The 10,497-nt window shown below is 45.7% G+C and overlaps 1 pseudogene; it reads right to left on the bottom strand.

Moving 5' to 3' along the window:
* Positions 1-7,293: 7,293 nt before the first annotated feature.
* Positions 7,294-8,174, bottom strand: LOC138087301 (small ribosomal subunit protein uS2B-like; annotated as a pseudogene).
* Between the last annotated feature and the right edge of the window lie 2,323 nt (positions 8,175-10,497).

Raw genomic sequence — 10,497 nt, 5'->3', positions numbered from 1 at the left:
ACAATAGTTCAATTGAAAATGTCCCGGGGATGGAAACTTTCATCTGTTTGGGTCCCTCCTCTATCTGCAGTGCCCAGGCCACTGCCTGACGCATGGTTCGATAAATATTTACTGGCCAACTGGACTCATTAGTTTATTAAGGACGCTGCAACAAAGGACAACAAACTAGGTGGCTTTAAAACCGTAGGAAGTCACTCTGACAGTTCTGGAGGGGAGACATCCAAAGTCCAGACGCCGACAGAGCCATGCTCCTTCTGACACCTGTAGGGGAGAACACTTCCTCGCTTCTTGCTAACTTCCAGGGGCGGTGGCCGTCAATCCTTGGGGTTCCTTGGATCGTAGACGCATCAGTTTCCACCTCTGCCCTCACGTGGTCACCTCCCTCCTGTGTCTTTGTCCTTTCCTTTCTTATAAGGACACCAACCGCACTGGACTTGGGCCCACCCCAATAACCTTACCTTAACTTGATTCCCTCTGCAAAGACCCTTTCTCCAAATAAGATCACATTGGCAGATAAAGGAGTTGGTACTCCATTACATCTTTTGGGGGACGGGATTCTGCTGTAACACTGAATAGATACTCAAACACGTCCTGGGATGTTCCATTCCTGACTTCTGTTTCGGAAGGGCTCCTGCTGGAGTGGGCTCCTTGCCACTTCCCGGCTGAGCCAGTGTTTCCTTTTCAGGAGCCAACACAGCCTGGTGGTGGCGATGGTGGGGGTTGGGGCGTCTTCTATTTCTAGATCCCTAAGGCTGGAAGGAATCTGGGGCCCATCTGGGCCTCCCTCTCATGTTCCAGCAGAGGAAAACTGAACCGAGGAAGGGACACAGGGCTGGCTCTGGGTCCCAGAGGAGGTAGGTTAAGCCTGCCCCATTTCTCCTTGGTCACTGTTTACAATCTGCCTGCATTCTAGAAGGGACTTACAGGAGGCTGATAGGGAGCTTGTATGGTTGCCTCAATTTGAAGCCATGAACCATCTGGGCTGGGCTTGTGAAGGAGGAGTTAGAATGCATTTGCTCAAATTAAATAATTCTCGGGCTCTGTGAGGGTCCCTGTGTGGCTGATTATGGGACGCATCTGCCAGCTCCTGCTGCCCCCGCCCCTGTGCTGGGGACAAGGCTGCTGGACCAGGAGATGAAGCGTACAGAAGAGACAACAGACATTCCAGAGGGGCCCCAGGTTGACTCCAGAGTGGGGGTTCAGTCATGTCTGGGTGTGTTAGAAGGGCCCGCTGGGAGTTTATTTGCATGATGACTGCAGCTGTTTTCTATCACTGTCATGAAAACAATTGCAAGCTTAGGAGCTCAAAAACAACTTGAATTTCAGTTCATAGTTCTGAGTGTCAGAAGTCTGGGTGAGCTGGGCAGGTTTCTCCAATCCAGGTCTCATAAAGCCAAGGTCCGTGTGTTGACTGGCCAGGACTCCTCTCTGGAGGTGCTGGGGGAGACTCTGCTCCCAGCCTCACCCAGTTCTGTTCTTTGTGGCTGCCGCACTGAGCTCCTATTCCCTCCTGGGTGTTGTGGGAGATCTCCGTCAGCCTGGTAAGACCCCCTACTGTCCTCATCCCATTGCCTCCTCTGTCTTCAAAGCCAGCAATGACACAGCAAATCCTTCTCATGATCCGATCTCTTCGGCTTCTTCTGCCTCAGTTCTTCTGTCTCCACTCGAGAAAGTTCTCTGCTTTTTAAGGCTCACATGATTAGAGCAGGCCCACCCAACTAATTCAGATACTCTCCATGTTTCCAGCGCATAACCTTAATTATGCCTGCTAAGTCACAAAGAGTCAGACACGACTGAGCGACTGAACTGAACTGAACTGAACTGAACTGAAGTCATTTTTGTCGTGTAACATAACCCATTCTAAGGTTCCAGTGATTAGGGTATGCGTGCCTTTGGGAGATCCTCTGTTTCCTGGGACCCCAGTGATCCTAAAGGAAGAGGAAGCCTCAGGGGTTGGAGGGAGATCTGAGTCTGAGTTACAATTTGGCGTCTTCCACTCATCTCAGCCCAGCGTCTTGGGGCAGAAGATGAAAAAAATGGGGGTAAGGACTCAGCTGTTACTGGAAGTAAAAAGGAATGAGCTGTTTCTACAAAAATGTTCATAAGTTGGGAGCACTTTGCGACATCTTTGTGAAGGTGTGACGCAGAAAATGGGACAGATCTCTTTTTCCCTTTAGTGCAAAATATAGTTTCTCCTGCTGCCCAGGGGCTTAGAAGGGGCGCCTCCCAGTGCAGCACCTCAGCACTGGCAGACTTGCCTGATGGCTGGGTGCTTGGCGGTGCTGGTGGCAGGGCTGAGGGCCGGAGGTAGTGCCAGATTCTGGGCCAGCCTAGGAAGACCACCTCCTGGAAAGCTTTGCTAGGTGGGCCTTGGGAGCAGTCGCTGTGCTGAGAGGTCTTCATGGGACCTTTGGACCAAGGAGTCCACTGGAAGCAGGCCTTCTTGGGAGGGCCGAGTAACAGTGAAGCTAATGTGACCATCACAGGCTGGTGGGGAATACTGCTGGGATCCTATGTGCGTGTGTGAATATAGTTATATGAGTATAGATTTGTGTAATCACCATCACAATTAAGACAGAGAACAGTTCCATCACTCAGCGCCCGCCCCCCCGCCACAGATTTCCTCGTGCTGCTGCTTTTTGTCAACCCCCCTACCTGTATCCCATGCAAGCACTGATCTATTCTCCATCTCCATACTTTGCCTTTTCCAGGATGTCACAGAGGTGGAATCAGACAATATGTAAACTTATGAGGTAGCTTTTTGCTCGGCCTAATGCCTTTGAGATGCACTCATGTTGTGACATGCATTAAAAACCCCTTCTTTTTTATTGCTGAGTACTTAGTATTCCAGTGTTTAAATGGACCACAGTGTGTTTATCCATTCACCCACTGAAGGACATTTAGGCTGTTTCCATTTTGGGCAATTATAAATGGAGTGCTGTTTGCATGAACACGTTTTTATTTCTCTTGAGTAAATGCCCAGTAATGGATCATTAGGTCATGCAGTATCTGTGTGTTTAACTTTAAAAGAAACTCCTGAACTGTTTTCCAGAATGGCTGTTCATTTTTGCATTCTCTCCAGCAATGTATAGCGTTCCAGTTGCTCCATATACTCACCAGCATTTGTGGGATTTTGTTTGTGTTTCGTTGTTGCCATTCTGATAGATTCTGATGGTATCTTGGATGTTTATTTTATTTTGAATTTCATGAACTTATTCGCCATCTGTGTGTCTCCTTTGGGGAAACGTCTCAATTGCTTGCCCAATTTTTTTATTGGGTCATTTATGTTCCTTCTGTTGAGCTTTGAGAGTTATTTGTGTGTTCTGGATACAAGTCCTTTGTCGGGTATGTGGTTTACAAATATTGTCTCTCAGTCTGTAGTTCGTCTTTTCATTTTCTTAGCAGTGTCTTTCAGAGGCAAAAAAAGTTTTAACGAAGGCCCATTCATCCATTTGTTTCTTTAATGAATGATGCTTTTAATGTCACTTCTAAGAACTCTGCCTGACTCGAGGTCATGAAGATGTTCCCTGATGTTTTCTTCTTAAAGTTTAATCATTCTAATTTAGATCCATAATCCATTCTGTGTAAAGAATGTGTGAGCTTGGTTTTTTGGTTTCATTTTGTATTTTGCGGTGGATATTCAATTGTTCCATTGCTGCTTCTTACAAAGATAATCTCATCTCTATTGAATTTGTCAAAAATCAGTTGGTCGTATTTGTGTCTATTTCTGGGTTATTTATTATGTTTTATCAATTTTCTTGTTTACCAAGGCCCTGCAGTCTTGATTTTGTTGCTCTTCAGTCTCTAAGTCGTGTTCGACTCTTTGCGACCCCTCGGACTACAGCACGCCAGACTTCCCTGTGCTTCACTATCTCCCAGAGTTTGCTCAAACTCCTGTCCATTGAGTCAGTAATGCTATCGAACCATCTCATCCTGTCACCCCCTTCTCCTCCTGCCCTCAATCTTTCCCAGCATTAGGGTCTTTTCCCATGAGTCGGGTCTTTGCATCCGGTGGCCATAGTATTGGAGCTTCATCTTCGGCATCAGTCCTTCCAATGAATATTCAAGGTTGATTTCCTTTAGGATTAACTGGTTTAATCTCCTTGAAGTCCACGGGACTTTAAGGAGTCTTCACTTGATTACTGGAGCTTTAAAATGGAGTAGTGTCACTTCTCTAAATCTTTCTTTTTTTTCTTTTTCAAATTTGTTATGGCTATTCTAGTTCCTTTTTCTATAAATTTTAGAATCAGCTTGTCCATATCGACAAGACATTCTGCTGGGATTTTGACTGGGAGTGCCTTAAATCTATAGAACAATTTGAGGGAAAACTGACTTCTTAACTATATTGAGCCTTTCAATCCAGAAACACAGTATGTCTCTCCACTTATTTAGATGTTATTCCTTTAATAAGCATTTTGTAGTGTTTATCATGGAGAAGACAATGGCACCCCACTCCAGTACCCCTTGCCTGGGAAATCCCATGGACGGAGGAGCCTGGTAGGCTGCAGTCCATGGGGTCCCTGAGAGAAGGACACGACTGAGCGACTTCACTTTCGCTTTTCACTTTCACGCATTGGAGAAGGAAATGGTAACCCACTCCAGTGTTCTTGCCTGGAGAATCCCAGGGACAGAGGAGCCTGGTGGACTGCTGTCTATGGGGTCGCACAGAGTCGGACATGATTGAAGTGGCTTAGCAGCAGCAGCAGCATCAGTGTTTATCATGCAAGTCCTGAAGATGCTTTCTTAGATTTATTTAATTTGGGGGAATTTTGTACATAAGTAATTTAATGATGTACATGGTATCAATTTTTAAAATTCTGGCTTCCTATTGTTTATTACCAGCATATAAAAATATGATAGTTTTTTTTTCATGTTGACTTTATATTGTGCAACCTTGTTTTTTTTTTTTTTTTTTTTTTTGGTCATGTTGCCTGTGATTAGGGATAGTTTTAGTTCTTCCTTTAAAATCTGTGTGCCCTTTATCTGTTTTTCTTCCCTTCTTGCGCTAGGGCTTCTGGTATGATAGTGCGTAGCAGCTGTGAGAGTGAAAAACTTTGCCTTGTTCTCTGTTTTGGGAAGGCAAGCATTCAATCCTTCATTATTGAATTTGATGTTAGCCATGAAATTTTTGTAGATACTCTAAATCAAGTTAAGGAAGTTCTCTAATCATTGTTTGCTGAAACTTTTGTCACAAATGTATGTTGAATTTTGTTAAATTTTTTCTGCACCGATTGATATGATTGTGTGGCTTTTATTGTTTAACATATTAATATTATAGCTCATGTTCATTAGTTTTAAAACATTTAGCTAATCTCCATTCCTGAAATAAATCTAATTCTGTTGTCATGTATTATTTTTTAATATATTTTGCTAATATTTTCTTGAATATATTTGCATGTTCATGTGGGGTATTAGTGTATAGTTTTTTCTTCTAGTGCTTTTTTTTTTTTAATGATTTTGACTTCAGAGTAGTGACAGCCTTATAAAATGAGTCAAGAGGTTATTCCTTCTATTTTTTGGATATTATTATGTACAGTCAGTATAATTTTTCTTTAAATATCTGGCAGAATATGGCAATAAAACTATCTTGGCCTAGAGTTTTAATGACAAACTCTTCATCTTTAATAAATATAGGACTATTGACATTATCTATTTCTTCCTAGGTGACTTTTAGTCATTTATTGCTTTCAAGTAAAAATTCCATTTCATTTAAGTTATTGAGTTTATGTGCAAAAACTCATTTATAGTGTTATCTTTTTATCCTTTCAGTATCTATGGGATCTATGATTTTAGAGGTTTGAGGGGACTTAAAAATAACACCCCCTATCTTCCCCCATTGCTCAGGAAGGGATCAGGCAGTAGCCTTTAATCCTGATAAAGCCAACTTGGTGAACATTAATTTGCTTTAGATGGGAGGCTCACTAACACACCTGGGATGATACTCAGCCATCTAATCATAGTAGTTTTGAAAAACACAGGCTCTGTTACACTAGCCAGCCGCTGTAAAACCTGTGGCTTATAGAGATGTGCTCTCTGCAGGTGATAGATTTCAAAGTAGCAAGAAGGAAAGAAGTCCTGGTCCTAGAGATTGAATGTTTGCGTCTCCCCGAAATGCATTTGTTGAAACCTAATTCCCAACGTGATGCTGTTCGGAAGTGGGGCCTTTGAGAGGTGATTGGGTCATGAGGATGGGGTCATCATGAATGGGGATTAATGTCCTTGTAAAAGAGACCCCTTTCTATCGTGTGAGGACACAGTAAGAAGATGTCCTTCTATGAACTGGGAAGCAGGTTCTCACCAGGCTCTGAATCTGCCGGTAGCTTGATCTTGGACTCTCCAGGCTTCAGAACTGGGATAAAGAATGTGTGATGTTAAGCCAGCCAGTTTCAGGTGTCTTTGTCATAGCAGCCTGAACGGACTAAGATGCCCTGCACGTCCGTTTCCCTCTCACACACTCGCCAGACAAGGTGGGTAGAGAGTGTTAGGCCAGCAGAGGTTCCTCAACACTGAAGCAGGAGCCAGGGGGAAGGAGATTCCCCTTCAATAACTCACAAGAACTGTACTCTAATCATGGCAGAAATAAATGGAGAAGTTGGGGAGGGGAGGTGACCTCACGTCCCACAATAACTGGTGGGAACAAGAGCCAAATAAATCTCCCTGGTTAGACTAATGTCATATGCAGGTTCATGTCTAACACCGGTTACAAAAATCACAATGGGATACATTAAATTTTAGATCAGACCTTTGTGACAGTGTTGTGACAATATGGAGGAAGTGATGACCAAGTGAAGAGTCCAGAGTGAGAGTAGAGTCAGGCCAGACTTCACGGAAGGAGTGTGGCTTACATAGGTAGTGGATGGGAAGGGGCTGGAACTCAGGGGGATGGTGAATGGGGAGGAATGGGGGGATAAGGTGGGAGAAGTGGGTCGGAATGGGATGGAAAAGGGTTTGAAATACCATGCTAAGAGTCAGGGGTACTCCTTTAGGGGGAGGAGCTAGAGAGGAGTTCATTAAGAACAGTGCTTGGGGAGACACATCTTGGAAAGTAATGAAATATCCATAGCATTAGCAAAAGTCATTGCTCAAGGCCTCGAGTTAGTGCCTATCTTCCCTCACTCTTCCCCCAACTCCACCTCTCTGATGCCCTCCCCTGAGGCTCTTGGACCCCATCACAAGCCAGCAAGCAGAAATTAATGCCTGGCTCTGCTTTGGTCCGTGGCTGAGGTCCATCCCAATGTTCTGGTGGATTGGTGCCCATGTATCCTGGCTCTTGGGTGAGGTTTTTCAAAAAAACTATTTGCCATCAACCCATTTCCATTTTGAGAGTTTGAGGAACAACAGCTGAAGACCACTCAGTGGTTGAGCCGTGGGAGCTACAGAGCAGTCTTCAGCAGCAGGCTGAGCACTCCAGTCTTCACAGGGGAGTTGAATAGTCTCAGAGGGCACCCCCTGCCTTCGGACCCCCAACTCTGGTTGAGTAGACGTGAACTGCAGAGCTGGAGCGGTCCGTCCACCCTGAAATTCCTCCTTGGCCACAGTCTTGTCAACTGCTGCTTGCTCTTCCTTTTCAGTCTTTTCAGAATCTCTGTAGAAGCAGAGATGAGGCATGACCTTCCATGGGGGTTCACTGGAGATGCCATGCATGGGCAGAACTTCCTGGGCAAACAGCCGCCACATCAGAGCCACTGAGTGAGCTCTGTTTGCGTTGCACGGGATGGCGGTAGCCACAGAGCACAGAGTGTCTGTGTTATGCAGAGCAGTGGATGGTAGGTTAGTGTAAGGGGCTTCTGTGAGACGTGGTGGTCAGCCCTGCGATCAGTAACCACCAGAAGTCTTGGCTACCAGAAGGCTGCCTGGACCAGGTTAGTGAAAGTTCCAGGAGTGGAGCAGCAGCAGTAGGAGGGGCTCGAGGGGCAGCAGCAAATTCGTTGGCCAGTATTCCCAGAGGATAGGACACTGGTTCATCAGTTGGGTTTTCAGTGGCAACCACGGCCTAAGCTGTCTGCAGAAGCTTCGGCCAGGTCTCCTTCAGATTTATGATGGAGACACCATCCCTCTTCCTTTTGTAGATGTACTACCACTTGGAAGCCAAGGTTGGTGCTACCTCACTGGGTTCCTGGGAGTTTGAGGACGTCCTCCTCCTTCATTAGCAGGACATTGAGGGCTCCGGACATTGTGAAAGTTTCCTTTTAAGTTCCAGTGGGAATCCAGAACAATGTCACATGGACCATTTTCTGGGTAGTGCGGAAAGGTGATTCTTAGGTATTTTGTCTCTCCACCTTCAGAAGCCATGAGGACATGATGAGGAAGGAAGAATTCATGCTGCCCAGGGATCTTGCCCTTCCACTCTGAGCTCTCAAGTCCTTCATCTGAATGTGGCAGCACAAGACCGCAGACCTTGGAGAACTCCTCATGTTTGGATTTAAAAACAAAACCATAGCATTTCATAGAATTATTTTCCCTCAATAGAATAAAAGTTCCAGGAGAGAAAAGTAGTTCCTTTGGACCCTGCTCTCCCTTTAAGTCAAATAAACATCTGTCAAGGAGGAACAAGACAGGATTCCTTGTGATCAGATGCTCCTGGTTCTACAGCAATTTATCAAAGCCCTTCTCATCAATTAGAGAAATATTTGAAAAATCATCACACCTCCTGCAAGCGCCTCATGTATAATTCAAAGCGGTGGCTCCGGATGGAGTGAGGAAGCTACAGAAGCCAGCCCTGCCTTTTGAAGGTAAACCTGCCTATTGTCCCTTTCATCCCAAACCCAGGAACAAACTCTGGGGCCCTTGAAAATTGTATTTCTACTGAAGTGTAGACATCTTAAGCCTGACGTGTAGACACTTTACCTCCCAGGGAGCCCCCTATAGGGACACCACTTCTCAGTTCTTGGAAACTCGGTGTCCCTATGAGATTAAGACAATGAGAAGGGACCCCTCTCACGTGTGCAGTATTCTGCTTTTTAATCTCAGCCTCCAATACCGAGTGTTTCAAAGAAGGCAACCAATAAAGAAAAAAACAAACAAGTGATCAAATCATAACCATGTAAAAGCACCCTCACTTTTCCTTTTTCACTTGCTATTCCCACAAGTCAGATATTATCTTGATTTTATAAATGAGGAGACTAGAACAGAGAGGTGAAATGACTTGCTCAGGGTTGCACAGCAGATCTACAGCAAATAGTGTTTGTACTTTGGCCACCAGACACTTTCTCTGTGGGTACAAACCCAGATTTTAATTTTGATTCTGTTGCTTGGCTTGAACGGTATGGAGACCCACAAGTGAGAAACTGATCTTTTTTTTTTTCATAGAATAAAAAGGCTTATATAAAAAATATCAAAATATCACTGTACTTTTTGCTAAGTACAGTGGCTATATTGCTTATGTTATTTAAACCTCTGCGTACCTGAATTACATTTAACAGTTTCAATTGATTTTACTTTTGAATTGCACTAAGGGGCGACTCAGTGGTAAAGAATCTGCCAGCTAAGGCAGGAGACACAGGAGACTCGGGTTTGATCCCTGGGTGGAGATCTCCTGAGGGAGGAAATGGCAACCCACTCCAGTATCGTTGCCTGGAAAATCCCGTGGACAGAGGAGCCTGGTGGGCTACAGTCCACGGGGTCCCAAAGAGCTGGATAAGACTGAGCGACTGAACACATATGCACGCAAGAGCATGAAGAGCCCACCCCAGCACCGCCAGCTCAGGGCGCAGAGCTGCCACAGGGAGGCATGGGAAACATGTGTCTGTACAGTGGAGGAACTGCTTCCTTCGGATTCGATCTAGAAGTTCCTCTTGAGTTCACACGTGGTCTCCCCCTGCCCTTGCAATATGAGCAACAGAGGTGGCTCTGAGTGGGACAGGGTGGGCTCTATAGGATTCCTTGTGCAGTGGGTGAGTGGGCCAGACCCTCTGCAGGGCATGTGCCGTGGCAGGCAGACGGTCGTCAGCTCTGTGCTCGAGGAGGGAGGGGAACACTGGAAACGTGGTAGGTGAAGGCCAGAATTCTAAGTAGTTCAGAGGGCAGAAAATGAGCATCCTCTTCCACGAGCGGGAAGGCCTTTTGAAGGTAAATGAGACAGTCCATTGCAGATCAAACAGGCCAGACATGCAAACCGTAGGTGTAGAGAAGAGGGACCCGGAGCAGCATAAGCAGAAATACCCACTGGGACTGGGCGATGCAGGCTGGCCCCCTAGGAGGAGAGGTGCATATGGGAAGGGTCTGGCCGGGCCTCACTACTCTGGGCCCAGCCCCCAGCACAGTGTCTAGCACTCAGCAGATGCTTAGCAAAGTGAAAGATGGTGCTCCGGCTTCACTTCCTGCAGAAGCTGACTAAGATGCTCCAGAATGCCAACAAGGACCTACTGTGAAGCACATTTAACTCTGCTCAATCCGATGCGCCAGCCTGGAGGGGATGGGCGCTTGGGGGGGAGAACGGATACATGTGTATGTATGGCCGAGTCCCTTCACTGTTCACTTGAAACTACAACATTGTTG

The sequence above is a fragment of the Capricornis sumatraensis genome, chromosome 10 (assembly GCF_032405125.1).
Source record: "Capricornis sumatraensis isolate serow.1 chromosome 10, serow.2, whole genome shotgun sequence".
Lineage (NCBI taxonomy): Eukaryota > Metazoa > Chordata > Mammalia > Artiodactyla > Bovidae > Capricornis > Capricornis sumatraensis.
The sequence above is the reverse complement of the archived record's forward strand: the minus strand, read 5'-3'. Positions and strand labels throughout refer to the sequence as shown.